Genomic DNA, 26,716 nt, shown 5'->3' with positions numbered 1-26,716 from the left:
TCTGCTTGAGCCTTCTATATTTTCGAATCTTCTTTCTTTAAGAATACAATTTGAAAGATAAAATGTACTTAATATAAACGAACATTAACCGATATGAAATTTTTCTTAAAAGAAAAATATTGAAATTTAATAAATAAAAGTATCCTAGAATAGCAAGAAAATTAAATTCCAAAAATCGGAAAAGGAATGGATATTTTTAAAAATCAGTCAAATATTGAAATTTAATAAATAAAAGTCAAAATAGCAAGAAAATTAAATTCCAAAAATCGGAAAAGGAATGGATATTTTTAAACATCAGTCAACTTACTAATCGAAAGAGATCTTCTCCTCTCTGCCTCTGTACGAGGTCCGGAGGGAGTATGTTGCCATTTTATGAAACTCCATATTATTATAATATCCCTGTTCCTGAGAAACCATTCTAACTGTAGGTGGTGAATTCTCAGTAATGCATTCGCGCACCACGATTTTTGTATACCCATATGGCAACTCATTATTCTTGATAACATTAATCTGTAGTTTGGATGGCTCAGTGAGTCTTTTTGAAATACCAATGTACACTGGATTTTCATCTTCTGTAAGAGCACCGGATGTCAAGTAGATCCAGCACTATGGAGGCTCTATGCGCTACTTTCATCCATATGCACTGTAAAGCAAACATTCATAAGAAATTGATACGTATAGCTATCGGTATATATCCATTCTGTCGATCTCATCACTTTCCGCCGCATTATTGTTATAATCTTTCTTTGGTGCAAAATCATTCTACCCCCACCAACATCATCTATTATGACTTATACGTCAATCTCCTGATCTCCTAGTCGTGTTACAATTAATCATACGCCCTTAACAATCCTTGTCTTTCATTGAATTTTTTTCGAAATAATAATTGGAAGGGTAATTTTTAATTGCCCCACTATTTTTAAGTTGGTTAAATAAACCTGCACCGGCCAATGCTTAGTAATATTCACAAACAATACAATTCACCATTTTTGGGGCCGACAAAACATCCTTGCAATTGCACAATCTGGCTTCCTTACTTTCCACTTTTCCTAGTTGCACACTAAACGTTGTGGGAATTCTTGATAAGTATATACTTAGGCAGCAAGATTCTTTAAATTTGTATTAAAGTATGCCACCAATGTTGACGTATAGTTCTCTGCAGTAGTACTTACGTTATCCATTGAGTTAGTTGCATCGTACACAATTTTTCATAGACCGGGAAAATGAATACACGGTCTAAAAACATTAGGTTCATATTCACGCATCAAATGACCGCATAAAAGCCACACCACCTCAATTGGACCAATATATCTTGCGTCAACCTACTGCTGCATCTATTTACATTTCCGGAAAATTAATGTCGCACGATTATAGATACACTTATGTATGTATTTAACAACTGTTACACCACCACTTATTTAAACATTAATGCGGCAACTGAACATCCTAAACAAAAAATGAGTTGTATGGAATAACATATGTGTTGTTAGTCTGTGTCCCTTATAGACAATCACATCCTTCTCATCGTCGTGTCGAAGATAGATTACAGGCGCACGTTAATCCAAGTTTGTACCGTTAAGATGTTTTTTCCAGATATCCTCGGCAACATTTTCCATTTTTTATTTACATAAAATCCGAACCACATGGACCATAAGTACCATGCATTTCCTAAACAGTCTTACACAAAAACGGATCTACTTTTTCATTTAGAAATTCAACAAAAACTTGTCAACCTGTTCAGCTATACAATTTTTTTCATGACTATCTAAGAATAAAAGTGCATACATATGAGTCAAAAGTTTATGAAATCCAAACGTGAACGCATGTGAAAACACTTTACCGAACACATTTCCTTGATTTCATCAGTCAATTTGTCTCTCTTCAACTCGAATCTTGATGGATCTCTTAACACCATGAGATCAGTACGATAAAAATCTAATTAATACAGTAATATCTCATCTTTAATTTGTGTCCAACTTGGATTTGCGGTATTTCTCATAAGATATATGGATAATGATTAAACCGTACAATGGCCATTGAATCTTGATTGAGACCTTAATTATATGCCTAAGACCACCCATAAAAGTAGATGGAAAAACGCCGCGCTTATCTCCATTGTTTGGATTTAACTCAGAATCCTCCGAGCCCTTTATATTTTATAAGTATAAGCTTGTATATTATTCTTTATATTTCTTAAGAAAATACAGGAGGATATGTCCAGTTGATGCTCAAGCATCCACCGGGTGAAATCTAAAAGAGAAGATTGCACAATCAAGCTGCCAAGTTTAATACCACATTCAAAGTAATACGTTGCATTGAAAATCCAAATTTCAAATTAGCAACCCTGAACTTCAGAACCAAAAAAAAAAAAAAAACGGGATAAAAAAAATGGGAATACATACATTGCGGGAAATATCTTCCGCATCAATAGCAGCAACAGTAACCTGCAGAACTCGTTATGTGTATTTCACAGCCTAAATTGTCGAGATCAACATCAATTGATTAGAAGATCATTATCCAGAAACCCAAGATGCTATATCATGAAGTGGAGAACCTGAAAATTTCGAATTTTGAAGTTACGGCCCTGGCTCAACCTCTCTTAATTAGTGTATCTAAAGATTCCAAAAAGACTACAACTTATACATTAGTAAACACCTGATTATCAGTAGTAACAGAATCAGCTTATATTTAGACACAGAGTTCCAGCAAAACAATATTTTGGAAGAAAAAAAATACCAATCCCTTCATTTAATTTTATCAATATTTATCCCAGATTAGTTTTAAAACCAATTATTGTAACTGAAGAACGAAATAGAGAAATCAAAAGACATATGGATCCATGATGGCAGCTGTAAATTAGTTTGGTTTAGTACATAATGGTGATAATGATGAGAGCGCAAAAAATGAGGTGATATTTTTCTCTACAAAATATTATTTAATATACGTAGAGAACGATACAAAACAGAAGTGCTCAAATTGGGTCAACTCCATGAAAAATTAAATTGTTGGTGCTTTACTTCGAAAGTACAGTATGAGTCTTTTTTAGCAAAACATATGTGATTTACTTAACATGTGATTGTGAGCCTAATCTGGTCGAGATAAGGAGATACTACACAAAGGACATGTGTCGAGTGCAGAAACTACAACAATGTGACACCAATGCATTAATACGTCTAAGCTCCCAGTTTAGTTAAAAGAAATTTGTATATCATCCTGCTCAATTTATAACTAACTGTCCGTAAAAGAGGACAAAATTACTTAGACCCATAGTGATCTTCACATGTTATTATTATTTTATTGAAGACTATTCTTTGTGAATTTGTGATGATCACCAATCATTAAAACACATAAAATATATGAAATACATGCCGACAGAAAAATAAAATAAAAAATTGTCTCATTAAACACCTAAAATACATCGACGTTAAAGGAGTAAAAGTATTTCATGAAATATATATACCGATAGGAAAAAGATAATGTAATATTATTTCTAATTATCACCCAAAGATGGGTATCATATTTCGAACAGAAAGAATTAGGTCAGTTTCTTAAGGAAGAGAGCGGATTACTACATACTTAAAAGTGTATATGATAGCACTTAATTAGTTTTGAACTGAGTTTGAACAGTAAATCACAATCCTTCAACAAACAGACATGTGTTTAAAAGCTTGATATCAAAAGAACAATATCACAACACTGCGACAACTAACCAACAAAAAAACTCATTGGATAATATGATTCTATATAGAAATTTACAGGATCTCACAAACAACATTGTAGACGAAAAAAACTTAACCCTTGTAAAAGAGTAAATCAATGATTTCAAACAAAAATAAAATAATTAAAAGCCCTAAATATGTACATATTCATACCTATTGTAGTCTGCATTGGTACATATATCACGTCCAGCCAAAATAAGAAATTAGTAATATATGTTGATTAAAAAACGACATGAAAACAACCATAAATTTTAACGTAAAACATAGCCTGACATTACCTTATAATCCTACATATTTTGACTTCTGCTAGTCATTTAACTTGAAAAAATATGTCTTTGAATTGCGTCCGACTTCCCATTTTCTTTCTTCAGTTTTGTATACCATAAAACCTTATTTGAATATTTTCATTTTTCCTCGATTCCAAATTCCATCCATGTCTACGTTGTATTTTGCTATAGATGTTCTATGAATGTTAACATCCTACATTCTTGTCCTTTTGTTTACTTTTCGTTGATCGTTGTAATAATATTTCCAAAATTCTTCTATTTGTTCTTCAGATCCATGCATGGTTTAGGAAAAGATTCTTATTATCATGCTCCTTGTATGTATGTTCTGTTACTTGTTCTCTTATGAGTGTTCCGTCTATTTCTTTAAGAATTTTTTTCTTCAAAACAATATTTGGAAAACATAAATTGTCTATTTTTTTAACGATGCTAAAATATCCATATAGTTCTTTTGTATCCGGCCTCTTATTAGACTCTGAATCTTCTCTGAAAGTTTTCCCGAGTAAATAAGCTTCAAGCATTTTACTGTCACGTGAAAATAAATGAGTTGTAGAATTTTTTTCCAGCATTATTGATTTTGTTAGTGTCATCCAATTCTAAAAATTGGCTAGACCTGATATCATTCCAGTCTTCTCTTCATAATGAATATTAGTCCAGATATCGTGTCGTTGCATCAATGATTTCCTCATATTAAGCTTATTTTTATTCCATTCATTAAGTACTTGTGGTGAAATCAATGTATATATGTTATCCCAACAATCATAACTTTTTATACCTTTTTCACCCTTTTAATGTGCGTGCATTTCTAGTGTTATTTCGAGTTGCGTAGGACGATGAACGTTTTTATTATTGCATATATTTTTTCAGCTTGTACTATTTTTTTCTCCTTGTATGTCCTTGCATGTTGTTTCCGTTAAAATTAAATATTTTATTCTTGGATTTCATTGTATCCATTAGACAATATGCCTTTGTAAATCATAATATTTCAAGATTATATTTCTTCAAATTTATTAGATTTCCTTTTAGCAACCCTTGTTGGGGTTACAATGATCATACTCTCGTTTTCTCCATTGTCATTGGTTTATTTGGTGATTTGAATGGTTGAATAACCACTTACATAGGATTATTTTTTCTTGGTTGCATTTTCATCTTGTAAGCAATATTTTGACTCCAGGTTTGACACCTTTCTCTCTTTGTAATTTAGTTTTTTTTTTTACATCAAAATCAATGTTCGTCTTATATCTGCAAAAATATAAATTTTTTTTTCCTAAGCGGTACATTAGTACACAGTACATGTCAAACATTTTCTTAACTGCAATTTATAGTGTAACAATTACCCTTTTGTTTATTACGTATCCAGGTTTTTTCCTTAAGATCATATATCTGGGTGTTGATGAACTTGTATCTCGCAATTTCCTTTTTTTGGTTACTGGAGATAGTTGAATGGATGATGCGAAACACAATCACATGTCTCCTTGTATTGTTTTATAGGATCGTGTACACTTACCTTATTCATTATACTCGCATAGTATAATTAAACAATGGAAATATTGTATAACTATTTTTAGAGAAATTCTATAATTTAGATTTTCACTTTTGTCAACTATTATATACATACTCAACCTTAGGAATTATGTGATGCAATTCACATGTCTTATTTTGATTTCATAAAATTACAATATTTGATATGTTGAATCTCCTCGATACAATGTTTTCATTTTTTGGGTCAATTTTTTGTCTTTGAATGTTTTACCACTGTCATATGCATATATAGATGATCTAAAATTTTGTGTATTTCGGATGGTTTAGAATTTGAAGTTTGCGAAACTTTATACTGATGTGGTAATTGAACATTGTTGACAGATAGAAGTCATACACTACGAACAATTACCTCTTCCACATCTTTACACTGACGATAAATTGGATACCCATCTTTATCCAAACATTTACTATTATCTTTGTATCTTCATATATTTATATGTCATAGCAAAGCAATTTCTTCTGTATGTGATGACAAATGAAATATTGCAACGTGTATGATATTCATGTCTGCCATAGCATGAGCATCCTTAATAAAATCAGGGGATTGTGAGGCCACACACAACTACAAAAAGCTTCCTCTCTAATATCCAAGCAAAGAAAGAATCTCAAATATCCAAAGTTCATCAGAGAAATATCCTATTAAAGTTGATTGCGTCCTTCCATGGCATGCTGGCCCATGTTTATAGATCGACCATTAACTCCCAGTTGTTTACGACCACTTTTCTTAATTTCAATCTATTTCGACTCACAAATAATTTTTATGATTCTCTAACATGAAAATACTTAGCAAGGTGCGGTATTAAATATCTTCGGTTCTACTCAGCACTATGGTAGAAAGTGAAGGTTATTTCCCATCCGTCCCAGCGGGGTATATATTTTGGAAACACACAGGTAAAATTTTCCGCAAGTTGTACCGTAATAATTTGCATAACTTAAGTCTCCAAGCATCGAAATCATCGAGGAATCATACTCAACTATATGATCAATTTCTTATAAGCCCAAAGTCTCCAATAACTTATATTCGTCCAATATAGTTGCTTGGCAACGGTAAGGGCAGAGTTTTAAAGGTATGTTATTTGCTTGATAAAGAAAAAGCACCGCAGTTATAGTAATATATTGTGCCTGGTCTGAGACCTGCAAGAGAGCACGAACACATTGAACCGCATGTAAAATCAATCAAATTCTTCAATTCGCTGATGTTTGATTTTCTGGTGGTAGAATCCTTCTCAAGCTCACCAGCATTAGTTTAAGGCCCCATCCGCTAAAGACATCTTCGAGAGTTTGAGCACCACTAACCTTATTAGCACCATATGGTATACCCACCAAGTCATGGGAAGGATAAACATATGCAAGTTCAAAATTAAACATATATACAACATTTTTACAGCCTAAGGCTCCGGGTAATTGATTCTCTTACTTTCTAATAGAGCATCTTTAATCAAATACTCACTTTTACGGAGGGCATGTGTAGGACAAACTCGTTAGTTTCTAATCAATCGTGGCAGTTATCTCAAATCCTTGAATATTACAGACATTGCCGAGAGTTTTTTCTGTGCAAAGATCGGTAAAAGCAGGTTCATCGACAAAAGATCTCAAATTTTGTCTGCGCTGTTAAATACACAAAAGTTGAATGGCAAAAACTAAACATCAAGGAGAATGCTATAGAATTCATCAAGTATTCCATAAAATTCAACTTAACTCATCCTATCATGAGTTAAGCTTTTACAATGACCAATTGCGTTCTTTACGGATTTCTTTAATTTATTGGGGGAAAAAAGCGATACAACAATTTTTACCTCGGTATAGAAGATGGAATTCTCAACTATAGGTTGATAGTATTCATTTTATTCAAAGCCAGATGCATTTTTCCATTGTTGATAGAAGAGTATACATAGGCAATGTACATATGCTTTCCAAGTGAAACATTCATACAAAACTCAGTGTTTAAAAATATAATATCAACAAACAAAATGGCTAAACCCTCCAGAAACCTAATATTGTACATCTTGGCGGACATTATTGGCTTAATTATCAACACCATTTCACAGAGTTTCACAGATTATTCCAACCCTCGGCCAAGGCATCTCTTACATGGTGCTCGAGTATTCTCAAGACATGCTTGATGCTCCCTGATCCCTATGTTAGGGAACCCTTATTTAAGATCTAGGGTGAAGAACATTCGACAGAGGTGAAATCATCTAATTCAAGTTGTGCTTCAAAAAAAAAAAAATCTAATTCAAGTTGTCCTAGTGTGTCCTTTGTAAGTTCTTTTGTTTGCATGTCATTCTGATGTTGGAGTTCAGTAGTTGAGAGGCATATATCAACCAAGACAGCCTACTGATATCCAATGGTCGTCCTCGCAAAATTTACTTCCACTTCTTCCCCAATTCAACTTTTTAATAATATTTTATACGCTGGCTTTATAGAATATAAACTCGTGAATTACATACGCATTGAGACACTTGTCCCAGGGGATTAAACAACAAATTCATTCACAGGGAAATGAATGCAGTTGTACATAATAATGATGCGAAGGTGTGGCTCCGTGACAATGATTCTGCATATGAAACTGTTTTCTACGATAGTCGGATTAGCAAGCATAATCCAACTATCGGTTATTAGAATTTGAAGAGTGCCTTCTCTTTTGATATAGCCACTGGTGGTTACATCAAAAGATGGAAACAAACTGAAATCCCTGATGCAGCAACTAATGATTATTAGCAAGCATCAAGACCACACTATCCATTTATATGAATATAAAATTACCATACCAAAGAGTGCTTTATCTAGGCATCTGTGTTCGAGATACTCACTTAACTCGCACACATTAATTATAACATATGTGAGTAACCTAGCCTTTCAAGATGTGGGTAGGCAAAACTTAACGACATTTCGTAATTTAAGTCCCTTGTGCCCGAGTTTCTTTTCTCCCATTAGTAACCTAGGATTTCCAGACACGGTCGACAGTATGAAGTTAATTCTATTGTTGACATACTTCATTCATTTTCTTGAGATGGAAAAAGACTATGTGACTGCTGAAAATTTGGTGCATTTATTTTTTAACTTCTACCAATCGTAGAAATTACTATGGCGCTCACAAATTCACCTAAGAGAATAAGGTTTTGTTAAGAAGCGTCATTTACAGAGGTAAATCAGGAATAATTAGAAAGAAAAACACAATTCCAACCGTATTAATATAGAGATTTCACTTACCATTTTCGTTTTTCTGGTGCATTTATTTTTTAACTTCTACCAATCGTAGAAATTACTATGGTGCTCACAAATTCACCTAAGAGAATAAGGTTTTGTTAAGAAGCGGCATTTACAGAGGTAAATCAGGAATAATTAGAAAGAAAAACACAATTCCAACCGTATTAATATAGAGATTTCACTTACCATTTTCGTTTTTCCCTAATTGTTTCAGTCTTGAGTAATGATCACCTGGTGCTGTTCAAAATGACATGAGATGCTCCTACCAGAAGCAGGAATAACCTCATTCTGAGTGTTTGTATGTCAAATTAACACCGCCGGAACAATAGAAAGTTGTAGTTTATGGATCAGTATTTTGTTGTGTGCATGATCCTGTTAAGCATCAAGGAACAAAAAGAAAACATAGTGGTCAAGCAATTACGTCAGGAATGAAAAAGCAAAAATTGTGTAGATGAGATTTATGTCACGGGATGCAAAATCCTTAGATCGGACAGCAAATAACTCGAAAGAACTTGTACATTATACCTCTAACCAAGAAGTGTGTTATTTAAATCCATTTATGGCATGAACACGTCAATCATTCTTAAATAAAACTATAAAATAGAAAAACATGAATGACTAATCAACAATTTTTCTTCTACATGACCAATAACCTTTCCCAAACGTGGTTAAAAACTGGGGATGGACCTGACGTGAATCGAACACGTAACCTTCTGACATGGAGTCAAATGCGCTACCATTGCGCCACAGATCCGTAGTTTAAAATACTTGTCTTAGTATTGGACAGAAACATGACATACCTGGTGCTAGTCTTTTAAATAGAAACAATGGAACTGCAATAATGGGAAACTAAGCTTTATGCATTATGCAGCGGTCTTTTTGATATGATTCCACTTATGGATACAAAAGTCAGGAAAATAAATGCAGAACAAATAATGGTCTCTAATAGAAATAGAACCCATAATTAAATGGGTCTGAAACAACATAAATTTCAGTTTGTCATTTCAACTAATATCATGATCAAATACAATAATTTACTCGAAGGTTCAACACAAAACAGATGTGCCATACCGCACCAAGGAATGGCTTTGAAAGCATACAAATCGATCAGTGATCGGGATCTGTTGTCAGCCTATGACACAGCAAAGCAAAGCTGAAGATAACAAAAAAAAAAGAGAAGCTTCTATTAGGTGTTTCATCAAACAATTCAACTTCTATAAGGATTTGTAATGTAGTTCACTAAATTATAACTACATTTCAGAACTAATTTAACTTTTTTCATCATTACCAAAGTTAGAAAGCCGAAGAGCAAAGTAATTTGGTCACATATAGGGAAAAAAAAAAAGTCATCTCAAACGTCATATCTTGAACATCTTTTATCCTTTGCTCTCTAAGAGCAACTGCAGTGGACGACTAAGAGCAAATTTCTAGTCGAATGGGCTGGCGTAGTGAGACGGACCATCGATCAAAATTTGATCAAAGAGTAAAACCCAGACCAAATTTGGTCGGCGATCAAGACCAAACCCAGATATAGTCGAGCGGTCATATAGTTCACGCCCCACCACCAGGCGGTTATATAATCTACGTCCCACACCAGGCGTACGTAAAGTCCCCGCACCACACCAGGCGTACGTAAAGTTTACGCTTCACATGGGGCGTACGTAAAGTCTACGCCCCATTTTTTATTTTTTTTTTTAATTTTGTATGGGGCGGGCATTATACCCCCGCCCCATTCTTTGTTTTCCAAAAAATTTTTGTGGGGCGGGCTTTATACCTCCGCCCCACTTCTTTCTTTTTTTTTTTTTTTTTTTTTTTTTTTAAGAATCTCCTCAATCAAGCGGACGTATATCCCACGCCCCACACCAGGCGAATATATAGTGTACGCTCGATCAAATTTGGTCTTTCACCCGTAACGTCAAACACCAGACTAAACTCAAATTTGATCGTTTGTTTTGGTCTTTGATCTTTGGTTATGATCGTACCACTGTGGACGCTCTAAGAACAGAAATTTGTGCTTTTGTGGCCTATACTGATACCCTTTCAAAAAAAAGGGGGCCTAGCTGCAGCAAGAGTAGTGAACCCATCTTCTCTCTTATCATGTAATCTTAGCATTAAAGATTTTTCATGAATAATCTTTACAAAATAAATAAATTTGTGCAATAATCATAGAAGGAATCAAAAAAAAACTTTAACATAAGGTCAGGTGGCGTCCATCTATGACCTGGTTACTACATTTCATGGATTGAGAACTGGTAATAAAGATTAAGAATTCTGTGCACTGTACTCTTGTCTACCAATTTTTATATTCCGAAAAATAACTAAATAAGCATACTCCCAAATTTTCAGAACACCCAACAGTTATCACCATAACAACAATTTTTATTTTCATCATAATTTTGGTTGGTAGGTATTCATCTTTTGATACAAATACTATCGATCAAGGGTCAAGAAAAAAAAAAGATGACGCCAGTGAAAACATCACAAATATGAGGGTGTGGTATTGGAACCTGGAAAAAAGCCTGACCTTCACCAATCAAACTCTTTCCAAATGCTCCAAAACCTTCATTCCATACTGTTATCCTCAATGCATCAACCATACAATTACTCATGGGCGCAACTATGCCAGCCGATTGGTGAAGCAGTATGCTAGTAACCTACCATCTGCATTCTTCTGCAAATGACTAATATATAAACTCTTTTGTATGCTTGTTTGATCTTATATTCATAAGAAATTAAATTGTTCATGGATATCTCATGGAAACCAAATGACCGTAAGTTTTCAGTTTGATCCTAAGCCATCAAAAAATCTAGAGTTACAGCTAAAGAGTTAGAATGCTTAAATAATCCTACACAGGCATCTAAAATACTCCATCCTCCCAAAAACAGTTCCACATAAAAATACTAATTCATTCATAATTGCCTTAAAAAGAGGACTTACCTTAGAAGTCGTAAGAACAGCTATAACAACGCGAAGCAATCCCAACACCTTGAAACTTTTCAGACCTATTCCCATGTGCATCTGAAGAAGAACAAATTAGAGAAAGCAATTAATCATCAAACAGTAAACATGAGCGTTCAAAGTGAATTCTTTCCTAATATTATTTTAACAATTCAATAAACCTTTAGTATTACGTTAAAAAAGAAAATAAATTTCAGCGGTCTAACCAAACTGGTTAGCTTGTCTTGAGCATGCTAGTCATCAAAAAACTTCTTAATTATCTTCTCTTAGCTTGCTAGTAAGAAGCATGAAAGTAAGAGAGTATGTTAGTTAACTTAACATCATAAAGGCATCGTACTGACATAACTTTTATTGTCAGAAATAAAGGATCTGGACTAATTCGGTTTATGTAAACCGCAATAGCTGTTTCCCAACCATAAACAAATAGAAGTCAAAACTTTCTAATCACGTATAGCAAACCATACCTATGAAAATCTGTCGAAATAAGAAATCAACAGCTTAGCTTTATTGCAAAACGTTAAAATAAAATATGGACAATTGCTGAAACATCCTTAGAAAGGATAACACAAAGGTAGTTGAGAGTTTAGGAAATGGAGATAGCAGCTAGTACCTAGTGGAGCAATTAAATCAAATTTTTATACGGGAAATTCAATTTGATTTGAGAAAAATTAAAGATACAGATAACACCCAAGATGTAACATAACTTATAGTCGACTGTCCCCACAAACCATCAGCGGTAACTGATCACTTGAGGTTCCTTGCTCACTGGATCTCTAGTCCCAGAATAACAAAAAAAGTGATATGAGCTTAAAGGTTATAAAATGACCAACCCTAACTTCTGTATATGAGCTTTTTAAATTAAGAGGACTTTCTAGAAGGGTGCTCTTGTTTTTTTTTTTTTTTATTTATTTATTATGTTGTTGTTCTCTTCATTGTTGTTTCTACTTCCTCTCTATCTTCACCTAGCTAGCTAACACAGTACCTGGCTTTTGATCCACCAGTTTTGAATACACACCATTCACTCCACAAATCATATTTAGCAAAAGAGCAGAAAACAATGAAGCATAGAAATAAAAATCCAACGATATTATATTGAATCGACAACAACACAATCATAGAGATTGAATCATCTCTACTGACAAACCATTTCAATAAGACGGGTGCTGCCGTGCCACAAAGGACGACCATGGAAGTAATGAAAAAGAAAAAGTTCTGCAGTTGGAGATGGTTGTGGCGCGAGCACGAGGCGGTAGATAATCATCCTGAGATCTTCAGGTCTTAGGCAAAATCCAACTTTGATGCCCTTAGTTTGGGCCAACTCATTTCAATTCCAGTCCTTTGTCATTCTTATCTCCAACTTCCTCAACATCTATGTACTATTCTATTAAGTTTTTGCTGAATACAGCTTATGGGTGTAAACAGGATTTTTCATAGAAGAGTAGTAGTGTGTAACACAAAAAATTTGGGTCACCCTGAATTTACTTATTCAAGAAGATTTCATTGGTTTAATGAAATAAAAACATAATTGGATTTCTACTATGCCTCCCAAAGTAATATAGTCTTCCATCCTAAAAGTCAAAAAGTAGATTCAAGGAAGATGTCAAGCCATATACTCAAAATCTTTGCCAAGTCACTGAGGTAACACAGAAAGAATGACATCACAATTGAAAATTGAAGGTTCCTTTAAAGCTTTGTTCAGACTTGCTTGATTGGAATGTCTTGTTTTACTCATATCGAATCTCTAGAGACGTCCAATACGTAAGAAAATAGTACAAACAGATTACCTTCCGGGTTGCTGCGGATAACAGCTCCGAACTATGAAAACTATAGGTATATAGCCTATTCAGGAAAATACCTTGTAGTACCCAGTCCAGACAATAAGTATATGCAGATGCCAATAAATTATTAGTTTTTTACCGTTTTATTAAAATGCCAAATAATCATAATAGAGAATTTATCGGTTCCAAATTACTCTTACCATTAAACCATTCATTAAAAATGAGAGCAAAACTTTTGCTGCAAAAAGTGTAGGCCAAGGAAACTACATACTTGATCCGCAACTTCCTTTAAATCCAGGTGTCTTTCCTGGATATAAGCTATCAAAAGCGGAATCTATTTCCTCTTCCAGCCACATGCCTGCATCGAAAGAGAAAAACAACCCAATTCATCTGAAAGACCCATGCTTATTATGATAAATAATGTACAATCTAAAATTAACAATAAAATTGATGTTTCTTCGTAATTGAACAAATCCATGTGTACCCTGCACTGTTATCAGAGTTCGTGTTTAACTTATTTTGTCCTACTTCGGTCCTAAGGTGGAACTGTAATACCGCAATAATTTGAACAGGTTAAGCACCAGCAGCCACCACCTATGCAACATCCAAAAAGGTAGCAGCAGACACAAAAGCTGCATATCTTTGATCTTGAAATAATGAAAGGAAGTGGCATATTATTCTTATCGTCCCACTATTGCTCAACATTCTTAGAGAAAACTTCTTGTAATCTTTCTATGTAAGAGCAATAGGAGTTCTCAACAACAATAATTCACAAAGTTTAAGATTTTGTGAACACCTATAGATCAAACCATTCCTTTCCTTTTGTAAACACGTATCTTTCTCTCTTTTACCTATCTTCCTTTAGGGTTGAGCTTGAATATTTATTTTCTTGTAACCCAACTTGGTGTGTTAAATCAACAGACTAAAAGCATGATTTGTATGGATCAAACATACAATTGAACAATTTAGGCCACCACTCTTCCATAATTTGTATGTTGAAGTTGTTTGGGTTCTGATCTGCAATGCTACATAAGTTGGTCTTCGGCAGTTGAACACCAAAATCAAATTCAAAGCTTAGAATAAGAAAAATAAATTAGGTACGTTAAAAAAACCAAAAATCGTTATAATTGATTACTCCAGAACGAAATTGAATTTTGAAACTCGTATTAAAGTGAGAGGTAAGGTGCAGTGATGAGTATAGGTGGTGGCGGTGGTGGTACTACCTCTCACCGAGTCTAGAAGAGAGAATCGATCAAAGTGAGAAGCTAATTGTTCTCTGAAAACCCAAATCGAGTTTAATATGCCAAAAAAATATCATCCTACAACAATCAAAAGAAGCAAACAAAAAAAAAATCAAAAAAACTTAAAGATAAAAATTCTAGGGTTTGTACATGTTTACCTTCTTGTTATTTTCCTCTGCATCGTATTCCTGATTAAATTTAGCCTACTAAATTTCCTGCAAACATATATCGCAAAAATAAAAACGGAGGAATTCTCTTCGAGAGAGGAGAAGGATCGTAGTAGCAGAAAAAGAAAGAGGGTATGAATCAGATAAACGAAAAGATTATTTAGGGCTCTAACTGGTTCCATGAAAGGCATTCCCGTAACATAGCCTATCATTCACAGCCGTCCAAGTCATAGCTCGATCAAGATGATTCCGACCGCCAGATCTGGGTCCCCGGCAAATCCTGTCCGTCTAATGACTCAAAGTCAAAGACCACCTTTTTTTATTACAGTAATAGGCAAGATATAAAAGTAATCACAAACACTTCGTCTCATCGTTTGTGATTCCACAATATCTTTTTTCGCTGCGTCGATTAAAATTATTGTGAGGTGATCAATAATACTAGGTTCTTCTTCGGGAATATAAGACCGGTTTATTGATTGGTTCCTGTTCACCTTGATTTATCAAAAGACGGAACAAAACTCGTAGGTATATTCGTGGGAGACGGATTTATCTATTACCGTAGACTTTTATGTGTGATACAAATTTGTTTATTAAAGTCTTCGACTTTGGGTCGTAGCAACTCTTAGTTGTGGGTGAGATCAGTTAAGGGAATCAAGTACGTAACATCCTGCTGGGATCAGAGGCGTAGGAGCATAACTGTACCTTGGATCAGTGTGAGATTGATTAGGGTTCAACTACAGTCCAGCCCGAAGTTAATTTGGAGTAGGCTAGTGTCTGTAGCGGCTTAATACAGTGTGTGTTCAATCTGGACTAGGTCCCGGGGTTTTTCTGCATTTGCGGTTTCCTCGTTAACAAAATTCTGGTGTCTGTGTTATTTCTATGCCGCATTATATTTGTTTATATAATTGAAATATCACAGGTTGTGCGTTGTTCAATCAATTAGAATATCCGACCTTTTGATTGTTGATTTAAATTGATTGACACTTGGATATTGGTCTTTGGTACCATCCAAGTTATCTCTCTAGTATTTGATAAAGACTCGCAGATTTCTATTTGCTTGAGTATATGTCAAACCAAGAGATTGAGATATAAACTCTTTGATATACTTTTATCTAGATTGAGTCTGACTGTCTAGTTGATTCTCTAGAAAGTATATTGAAGTTTGTCCATACAGATTGCTAATCGAATTGTTGGGTGTGGTTGTTGTACCCCCGCTTTTTCAACAGTTATCTGATATCCGATAACATGAATATATTTATAAAAAACTATTACTACAAGTTAGGATATATCTTATTTTTGATACTTGTCAATGATTTTAATAGAGACGAAACGAAGGAATGACAAAATCATCAGAATTAATTTGATGATTAAAGACATGATTAAAGACAAACAAGAAAATTAGGTGTTTTCTTAATGTAAAATGTAATATTTTGGATAATTATCGGATACTATCGGATATACTTAACCTTAAAGGAATGAATACAAATGACAATTTTGAAAACCCGTCGGATAATTATCGGATGCGGATATCCAGATATTGTATCGAATATGGGTACATAATTGGAAATATTCGTTCTGATAGTTACTGTTAGAGCACTGCTCGGTCAAACTCGCATGCGTTCCTATCTCAAGCATGTTTGTCGATGTTAGTGATCAAAACTATAAGTCTTGATTTCTAGTCTACTTATAGCTAAGTCTCGGACTAGGATAGAAAGTGTAGTTGAGTTCAAGAACTCCATGGCGATCATCATACAAGACGAAGAACTACTCAGAAAATTGGTGGAACTTCATCGACTAAAAGGTATGTGGAGACTTGAATTTATCTATCGCTCAAAAGTCTATCTACTCTATCTCCTATCTTGAGACAAAAGTCGTTTTGCTATATAGACTATGATTATACACATTTTCTATTTCGAGCCGAGTTTATCTCACTTATCTATTTCTCGAAATATGTGTTGGTAAGCTTTCGCTTTGGCCAAGTTCATCTTTACTGGTGACGAAAGTCATGTTATGTTTCAATTACTTGAAAATGGCTTTGCCGAAAAATGGTTTGTAAATAACAATCATATAACGTCCTCTTAGAATGTTTCAATGATTGAAATGAGAGTTTAGATTATATAACCATAGTTGGATATAAACATTGTGAGGTGACTCATACATGTATAAGTCCTTATTCCTTGAACCAAAGTATGCGTACTTTGCTGATCAGGAAAACCGGAACTAGAGTCAGCGTACCCAGTCCGCGAACCCAGTCCGCGTACTGTCGGAAGTTCTCATCCCTAGAATTTTTGCTGGAGTTTGTGAATTGAAAATAAACTTATTCCGGGTACTTAAGTCCGCGTACCAGTCCGGTACTTAAGTTGGTTATTTTCTAAAAACGATTATTCGTGAACTTAAACTTATATAAACTAAGGAATGCAAGTTTGCAAACCGTGTCTATAAAGTTCATGAATTGATTCGAGTGAATCAAATCGTTTTTGTTTCAATTGTGTCTATTATAAAGATCTAAGCAATTGAACAACTCTCTAACTAGTTCATTTGAGTCATTTGAACTAGTTATGGTAAAGAAGAATATGGTTGATATGAAAGTGCTCATATGGCTAACCATTTGGTTAACTACTGTTGAACCAACTAGATGTACATGTTTGGGTGCGGTTAAACGAACCTAGATAAACGTGCATTTAATTTGTGTGTAACAAGATAAGTTTCAATCTAACGGTTGAAAGATATTAGCTTGAATCTAACCAGGTTTTCATCTAACGGTGAATATTGAATGCTTTGTTACTAAGCTAACATTGATTGCAAACCCTGATTTGAAAGACTATATAAGGGAGAACTCTAGCAAATGGGAAACCCCACACCTCCTGTGTGATACTGGTTGTATTAGCTAGAGTCGATTCTCCTTTAACCTTAGGTTTCTACCGAGACCCTGTAGGATAACGACTTGAAGACTTCATTGGGATTGTGAAGCCAGACCGATACTACTTTTCTTGTAGTTGTGTGATTTGATCTTGCTGTTTCTATCGTACTAAGTATAATCGTAAGATCGAATTGAGATTTATTTCTCCAATAGGCAAGATATAAAAGTAATCAAAAACACTTCGTCTCATCGTTTGTGATTCCACAATAACTTGTTTCGCTAGTCGATTAAGTTTATTGTGAGGTGATTGATAATACTAGGCTGTTCTTCGGGAATATAAGTCCGGATTATCAATTTGTTCCTGTTCACCTTGATTTATCAAAAGACGGAACAAAAACTCGTAGATATTTCTGTGGGAGACAAATTTATCTATTACCGTAGACTTTTCCGTGTGATACAGATTTATTTATTAAAGTCTTCGACTTTGGGTCGTAGCAACTCTTAGTTGTGGGTGAGATCAGCTAAGGGAATCAAGTGCGGAGTATCCTGCTGGGATCAGAGACGTAAGGAGCGCAACTGTACCTTGGATCAGTGTGAGATTTATTGGGGTTCAACTACAATCTAGACCGAAGTTAGTTTGTAGTAGGCTAGTATCTGTAGCGGCTTAATACAGTATGGTGTTCAATCTGGACTTGGTCCCGAGGTTTTTCTGCATTTGCGGTTTCCTCATTAACAAAATTTCTGGTATCTGTGTTATTTCTTTTCCGAATTATATTTTGTTATATAATTGAAATATCACAGGTTGTACGTTGAATCGATCAATTGGGAAATCCAACCTTTGGTTGTTGATTGAAATTGATTGATACTTGAACATTGGTCTTTGGTACCGTTCAAGTAAATTTCTCTTGTATTCAATTAGACTCACAGATTTCTATTTGATTGAGTAAGTATTGAATCAAGAAAGTGAGATATAACTTCTTGACATATCTTTCTTAAGATTGAGTCTGACTGTCTAGTTGATTCTCTTGAAAGTATATTGGAGTTAGTACATACAGATTGCTAACCGAAATATTGGGTGTGGTTGTTAGACCCCCACTTTTTCAGTTACCATTGACACCCCTTGTTAGAGCATTTCTCGGTCGAACTCGCATGCGTTGCTATCTCAAGCATGTTTTTCAATGTTAGTGATCAAAACTATAAGTCTTGATTTATAGCCTACATAGCTAAAGGTCTCGGACTAGGGTAGAAAGTGTAGTTGAGCTCAAGAACTCCATGGAAATCATCATACAAGGCGAAGGACTACTCAAGGAACTGGTGGATCTTCCTCGACTAAAAGGTATGTGGAAACTTGAACTTATCTGTCACTCAAAAGTCTATCTATTCTATCTCCTACTCTTGAGACAAAAGTCATTTTGATATATAGACTTTCATTATGCACATTTGCTATTTCGAGACGAGTTTATCTCCTATCTATTTCTCGAAATATGTGTTGGTAAGCTTTCACTTTAGCCGAATTCATCTTTACCTAGTGACGAAAGTCATGTTATGTTTAAATCACTTTGAAAATTGCTCTGACGAAAAATGGTATGTGAATAACGGCTATATCCGTCTTCTAAGAATGTTTCAATGATTGAAATGAGAGTTTAGATTACATAACCATTGGTAGGATATAAACATTCTTGTGGAAACACATATATGTATAAGTCCTTATTCCCTGTACCAAAGTTTGCGAACTTTGTTGATTAAGAGAAATGGAAGTAGCGTGAGCCAAGTCTGCGAACTGGCGGAAGTTCTCGACCCGAGAAATTCTGCTGGAGTTTGTGAACTCCTTCCATGAGCTTAAGTCCGCGAACCCAGTCGCGAACTTGAGAAGGTTATATCCAAAACCGGTTGTTCTTGAACTCATGTTTATTTTAAACTAAGGAATGCTTTTGCAAACCGTGGCTATAAAGTTCATGAACTGATTCGAGTGAATCAAACCGTTTTTTCTTCGATTGTGTCTTGTGTAGTTACATAATATCTAAGAAATTGAACAACTCTCTAACTAGTTCATTTGAGTCATTTGAACTAGTTATGGTGAAGAAGAATATGGTTGATATGAAAGTAATCATATGGCTAACCATTTGGTTAACTATTGTTGAACCAACAAATGTTAATGTTTGGGAACGGTTCGTAAACCCAAAATTGGACATTTCATTTGTGTGTAACAAGCTAAGTTTTCGATCTAACGGTTGAGAAATATTAGCTTGAATCTAATCAAGTTTTCATCTAACGGTGAATATTGAATGCTTTGTTACCAAGCTAACATTGATTGCAAACCCTGATTTGAAAACTATATAAGGGAGAACTCTAGCAACTTGGAAACCCAATCCCCACACCTTACGTGTGATACTAGTTTCATAGCTAGAGTCGATTCTCCTTTAACCTTTGGTTTCTTCTTCTAAACCAGGTTAACGACTTAAAGACTTCATTGGGATTGTGAAGCCAGACCGATACTACTTTTCTTGTAGTTGTGTGATATGATCTTGCATCTTCTATCGTTACGAGTACGATTATAATAATTGGCCCGAGATCCAATAGGCAAGATAGAAAAGTAATCACAAACACTTCGTCTCATCGTTTGTGATTCCACAATATCTTTTTTCGCTGCGTCGATTAAGATTATTGTGAGGTGATCAATAATACTAGGATGTTCTTCTGGAATATAAGACCGGTTTATTGATTGGTTCCTGTTCACCTTGATTTATCAAAAGACGGAACAAAAATCGTAGGTATATTCGTGGGAGACGGATTTATCTATTACCGTAGACTTTTCAGTGTGATACAAATTTGTTTATTAAATTCTTCGACTTTGGGTCGTAGCAACTCTTAGTTGTGGGTGAGATCAGCTAAGGGAATCAAGTACATAGCATCCTGCGGGGATCAGAGGCGTAGGAGCATAACTGTACCTTGGATCAGTGTGAGATTGATTGGGGTTCAACTACAGTCCATACCGAAGTTAATTTGGAGTAGGCTAGTGTATGTAGCGGCTTAATACAGTGTGTTCAATCTGGACTAGGTCCCGGGGTTTTTCTGCATTTGCGGTTTCCTGGTTAACAAAATTCTGGTGTCTGTGTTATTTCTTTTCCGCATTATTTTTTTTTATATAATTGAAATATCACATGTTGTGCGTTGTTCAATCAATTAGAATATCCGACTTTTTGGTTGTTGATTTAAATTGATTGACACTTGGATATTGGTCTTTGGTACCATCCAAGTTATCTCTCTAGTATTTGATAAAGACTCGCACATTTCTATTTGCTTGAGTATATATCAAATCGATATATTGAGATATAAACTCTTTGATATACTTTTATCTAGATTGAGTATGTCTGTCTAGTTGATTCTCTAGAAAGTATATTAGAGTTTGTCCATACAGATTGCTAATCGAATTGTTGGGTGTGGTTGTTGTACCACCCGCTTTTTCAATTGGTATCAGAGCGGGCAAACACGTTTAAGACCTTACAAGTCTGTGTTTGTAGCGATCTGAGGATGGACGATAGTATCTCTGATAAACGCGTCACCAGAAATAAAGGCTATGTCTTGTCTAATTCTATTAAAGAGAAAGATTCCTCAATCTCGAATATAGACGAACCATGTGTTCCAACAAGACAAACAGGATCCGACATGAGTATTTCCGATTACCCTTCAAAAGAGTCTATTTCTATAAATGAACGGGAAACAGCTGAAGAGAGTGTCTTGATTCTAAATCTTGCTAGAATCCAAGCTGATAGATTTAATCGGTTAAAACATCGTGTCGATGTTCTACTTGGTGTAATTAGAGATTGTAATTTCATAGAAAATATTGAAGATCATTCTTCACGTATGACTCTTGGGGCTAGCCTCAAAAATGATGCTTTGGAAATTGAACATCGATTGAGTAAACTCTCTATTCAAGGATGCTCTAAGAAGTCTAGTATACCAAGTACTTCTGATAAGCCTAAAAACGTTCCAACACCAGAAGTAAAATTGGAATCCCTTCCTATTGTAAAGAATGTGTCTGAATTACCTATTGATCAAGGATGTTCCAAATCACACGGAAGGAAGAAATCTCCTAACGAGGTTGTTCAGACTGCTTTGTCTAATCACTTTTGTGATCAGAAAGTATGCCTCTTTTGCAATGCAAAAGGCTTTGCTAAAGAAAAGAGAAACTCTAGGTTGAATAAAACATCCCTTGTTCAACTTCAACACACCTTAGACTTAATTCTCAAAGGTGTAACTGACATTCGTATGTCTAAACCTGTTGGTTTTCATACTTACCCTGTGTATGTGTTTATGGGTGAAAACTATTTCTGCCGGTTTTGGTAATTTGAGGTGTGTGGATGAGAAATGAATCTAAACCCTAAACAAATGCACTGCACGGGAGTGCTTTCTGATTCGAGAGATCAATATGTACAATTCTGGCCTAAACCAAGAAATGGTCGTTTCAGACTTGCTTCGGTCACAAAGTGAAGGAGATGGGGTTGATCTTAGGGAGGGAAGCGAAGAAGGTGTTGAAATTGTGAAGGTGTTGGCTGTTTTTGACTTGTATCAGAATACCGAACTGGATTGCAATAATGTAAGCAAAGCTCTGTGTGTTTGAATACGTTGTATCAACACTTGGTTTCTCTCTTGTCTGTTTTTTGGAAATAAGGAGGAGAACCTATTTATAAAAGTCATTGAGCCTAACCCACGTCTCTCATGGGAAGTGGAGGAAGTGGAGTGATGGAGTAGTGGAATTGTGTGTTAGTGTCACACGACCAGTCTTGCCCACTTCTCCCACCATCACTAATCGTCCATGTCTTCCTGACACGTTCTTGTGATGGTGCGTCGCACGCTGCATGCTGTAAACCGCCAGACCAATACCCCAGTATGTATCCCCCAGTTTGTGACATGCTTGATGTCTTGAATGTGTGGATGTGGGACCCACAGAAATTAGCATGTGATGCTAGATTAAATAACTAAGTTATTTAGGAAGTCGATATTTATGAAATATCGTGTGTATTCTATACAGGTAATGCATCGAATATATTCAGCATGTGTGAAGCATCGCTGTTTTAAGGCTTAACGGAGTAAGTCACGAATTTAAGCGTCTTAAAATAGCATCACGTCCAGCCATCTTCGAGTGATCGTTTGGAGGCTATACAGGCAAGCCCTGATTTGGCCGATCACCCCATGTGGAAGAGTGGTGGACGGTGATCGTGGTGATGCCTCACTGGTTGCCTAACTCCTGTCATAGGCTGTCCGTCCAAGCTGGCGAAGTTGGACGGACGATACGACTTGCGACCCACATCTGCGACCGTCAGATTAGGGTTTAGGAGGTGCGCAAGTACCTTCTTTCAGCTTGGTCAAATCCATGCATGGGAGATGTTTTTGGCAAGACTGACCGGGCATGCGTGTAGATGGCTTGCCGGTATACACGTCCGTACCTCACTGTCCCATGGAGATGTGATCTAAGCCACTCGATTTGTCCAGCAAAGTTGAGTGGTCGAGATCGGTTTGCAATTGGAACCGCACGACCATTCCTAGTTTGGGCGCACGAATCGAGGCATCTAGCCATGGTCGGCCTTGGACGATTGTTCACGCATGTATACGGGCCCACGACGATTGTGTGGACATGCTTGGGACCCTTTGAGTCTACATTTACACCCTCCATCTATGCCTGCGAAGATGGATGGTCGCGACTGATTTGCGACACATGTGATATGCCGCAAACCCTAATTAGGTTTTCATGTCCACGTTACTTTGGCTGGACGAATTGGCAAGCTACGCTCCTCTTTTGGGGAGGCCGACCATGTGGGGCCCACATTGGGACGGTGGTGAACATGCCAATACCTGCCTGACGGCTATGGGTCTGATCTAAGCCATCCAAACATGCTGGTGAGGTTGGATGGTCGTGATCAATTTAAGACCTTTAGTGGAATTTCCTGCGACCCTTAAAGCATCACGCCGGCAGAACTTTAGGCGATGTTTGCTTCTCCCTGGCTAGGTCGTGAGGTGGTCGATTATGCAGGCGTGAAGGGCCCCCGCCGGTGTGCACGGCAATGCTTGTCCAACCGGCCATGGGACGATCTATGCCGTCCAACCATGCCGGTGAAGTTGGACGACCTCGATCTTTTTGAGACCGACATTGGCAGTCTTGTGCGTACATGTTTTCCAAGCTGCTCCATACCATCCCAACCATCCTACTCTAGGCTTGTGTTCGGTGGTTGTTTGGGAGGCGTGGTATGTATTCGACCGACCAGGGCATAAACGGGCCCGCTGGTGGTCATTAAGATGGTAGCCTTCTCCTGCTGACGATCGTCTAGGCTGGTTAAATCATGCGGCCAACTTGCGTGGTCGTGATTGTTTCTGAGACTGTCAGTCCAGATTCAAACATGCTCAATCGGGCTAGTATAACACACCGAGAGATGTATGCTCAATAGGGCTAGTATAACACACCGAGAGAGGTGGGCTCAATCGGTCTAGTATAACACACCGAGAGATGTGGCATGCACGGGTATTTAGTGCATGCCTCACTATTAACACTTGGAGATTCGTGTTACTCTGCTGAGAGCAACACTCAGTCGTCATGCTGCACTAATAATGAGAGTTCTGCGAGAACAGCACAGGAAATACAAGGCTAGTCATGAATTAATTAATAATGCTGTAAATTTACAGGGTATATGGGATTGTTGCTACATGCTCCAACCTGGATAAATTTTTTGTATTTAATTCACAGAATACTGGGATTGTTGCCACATGCTCCATTCTAGGTGAATTATTAAAGTGAAGAAGTATTCATCACTTATCAGTGGATTTATCCTTTGCAGGATGTCAGCGTATAAATTTGGTTTTACAATTTTAGCCCCGAACTAAAATCCACCATCAACATTAAGTCCCCTGCCTAGCATATAATGGTTGCATCATTGTGGGGTAGGCATGAAATGGTGAAGAATATAATCGTATAAATACAAGATAAAGGAAGTTTACCTGGAGGGACTCTGGCCGGCCATGTTGGCAATCATCCGCGTGAGTACGCCAGGCGTGACCACGGACCTTGGTGGGACCAGCTTCCTCCTTCGGGTATTTGAGCCAAGAAGGGAATCCTTCTTTTACCAGAGTTCTCCAATCATTTTTGTATAAAAGAGGACCGACCCTTTTTCTCTTTTTTTTGTTCGAACAACTTCTCCCGTTCGTGACTTTGGCTCGCCGAGCATTGCTGCCGCTTCCACCGCTGCGGACGCCGCCGGAGCTTGCTGTCGTTGCTATTGTTCGTCCGTAGAAAACAGTATCACGTCGCATGCATGAGCGAATATGGGACCCACATGTGCATGCTCTGACCAAATGTGGGATTTGTTGTGCCTGCCTTGCTCGAACATGGGACCCGCCGCGTGCCTGCTTTGATTGGGGCCGGCTGTGCCTGCTTCGACCAATCTGGGGCTAGCTGTGCCTGATCAACGTGGGACCCGCCGCGTTCCTGCTTTTCCTGGGCCGGCTGTGCCTGCTTCAACCAATCTGGGGCTGGCTGTGCCTGATCAAGTGGGACCCGCCACGTGCCTTCTTTGTTTGGGGCCGGCTGTTCCTGCTTCGAACCGACACCAAACCTGTTGCCTCACCCAACACCAGACTTGCCCCTTGACCAACACCGTCTTTGCCTTGACGAACATCGGCCTTGCTGATTTGACGAACCCCGACCTTGCTGACGGACATCGCTGCCTCGACCGACACCGGCCTTGCTGTCTTGTTTCGTTCGAACACCGGCCTTGTCCCGTACACCAGCTTTGTTACTTCTACAAGCACCGGCCTTGCTGTTGTGACCAACACCGGTCTTGCTAACCAACATCGGTCTTCCCTTTGCTCGAACGTGGGACCCAGACGTGCTTGCTTTTCCCAAACGTGAACCTTGTATGTTCGAACGTGGTGTTGGTCCCGCTGTGTTCATGTCCTCCTACGGCCAAGGGAGCATGCTTCACAGATAATAATGCCGATGCCAAGTCAGGAGGTGTTGACAGCTTCAAAGACATGCCAAACATAAATGATGAGTTGTTCACCACGCCCTTTCAACTATCTGAAAACATTCGTCCCACAAGATAACCTTTCTCCTATCGACTTCAAGGTTTTTCATGCTCCGCTGGGCCCTTATGAAGGATGGATGAGACGCATGTTGAGAAATGAGTACATCAGAGATAACTTGACCAAAGCGCAGATTATTGATGTAGCTTGCGTGTTGAAACGGCTCGAGAGGATGTTAAAGTGGCTTCTGGTGAGAACGTTGAGGTGGATCCTGGAGAGAGCGTTGAGAGCGCTGAAGTGGATTCTTCTGGAGCGAACATCGAACCGGATCCTAGAGAGAGTGTTGAAGCGGCTTCTCCTGGACAGGCGTTGGAGCGTCTTCCTCTGAAGAAAGCATTGAAGAGGCTTCTTATTTAGTTTGATTCTCCCTCGCGAATTGCATGCTTCTTGATTGACCATCTCTCCTGTATTGAAGAAATCCCTTACTCTGTCCGTAGTGGTTGCTATGATGAAGCTCGGGCACTGGTATCGATAAACGAACAACAGTTCTTAGCAGCAGTTGTGATCAGAGGAGACTGGCAGGAAGAGGTGTGATAGCTTCCTTGATGTTTCCTCACGGAATGAAAAATAGGGAGACAGTCCCCTGCCCACGAGCATCTACTGAGCCTTGGACTTGATAGACGTTGTCCCGCTAGATTCATGAGGCCGTCTTTTCGTCTGCGTTGCGTTTCATAGACATCCAGGAATATCGCTGGTCTTTGAAAATATGTCTGTTCTCTTGAGTATATCCTCGTCTTTGGACATCTTGGAATATAGCGTGCTTGCGTCTCTCTGCATCTTTTAGATGAGTAGTGCTAAGCAGTCCCTAGTAACACTCCTTGGGAGACGAAATTCTGAACGCGTCTCTCATCGATGTGGTTGTTGTCGAGCCAGATATGGAATA

The 26,716-nt window shown here is 37.2% G+C and overlaps 1 long non-coding RNA gene and 1 other non-coding gene across 5 annotated transcripts; both read right to left on the bottom strand.

Annotated features, from left to right (window-relative positions):
• Positions 1-8,709: 8,709 nt before the first annotated feature.
• On the bottom strand, positions 8,710-15,051 carry LOC113317418. 4 transcript variants are annotated; one of them, XR_003343521.1, is made up of 5 exons: positions 14,892-15,051; positions 13,764-13,850; positions 11,694-11,774; positions 8,942-9,127; positions 8,710-8,834 (listed from the first exon to the last, which is right to left on the bottom strand). It is a non-coding gene; the product is annotated as an uncharacterized LOC113317418 (long non-coding RNA). The 4 variants fall into 4 exon arrangements; XR_003343520.1 differs by lacking the exon at positions 8,710-8,834 and having other exon boundaries at positions 8,894-9,127; XR_003343522.1 differs by lacking the exons at positions 8,710-8,834; positions 8,942-9,127 and adding an exon at positions 11,042-11,436.
• On the bottom strand, positions 9,438-9,509 carry TRNAW-CCA. Its single transcript has one exon. It is a non-coding gene; the product is annotated as a tRNA-Trp (tRNA).
• Positions 15,052-26,716: the final 11,665 nt, after the last annotated feature.

Source organism: Papaver somniferum, chromosome 10 (genome assembly GCF_003573695.1).
Source record: "Papaver somniferum cultivar HN1 chromosome 10, ASM357369v1, whole genome shotgun sequence".
NCBI lineage: Eukaryota > Viridiplantae > Streptophyta > Magnoliopsida > Ranunculales > Papaveraceae > Papaver > Papaver somniferum.
This window is presented reverse-complemented; position numbering and strand designations above follow the sequence as displayed.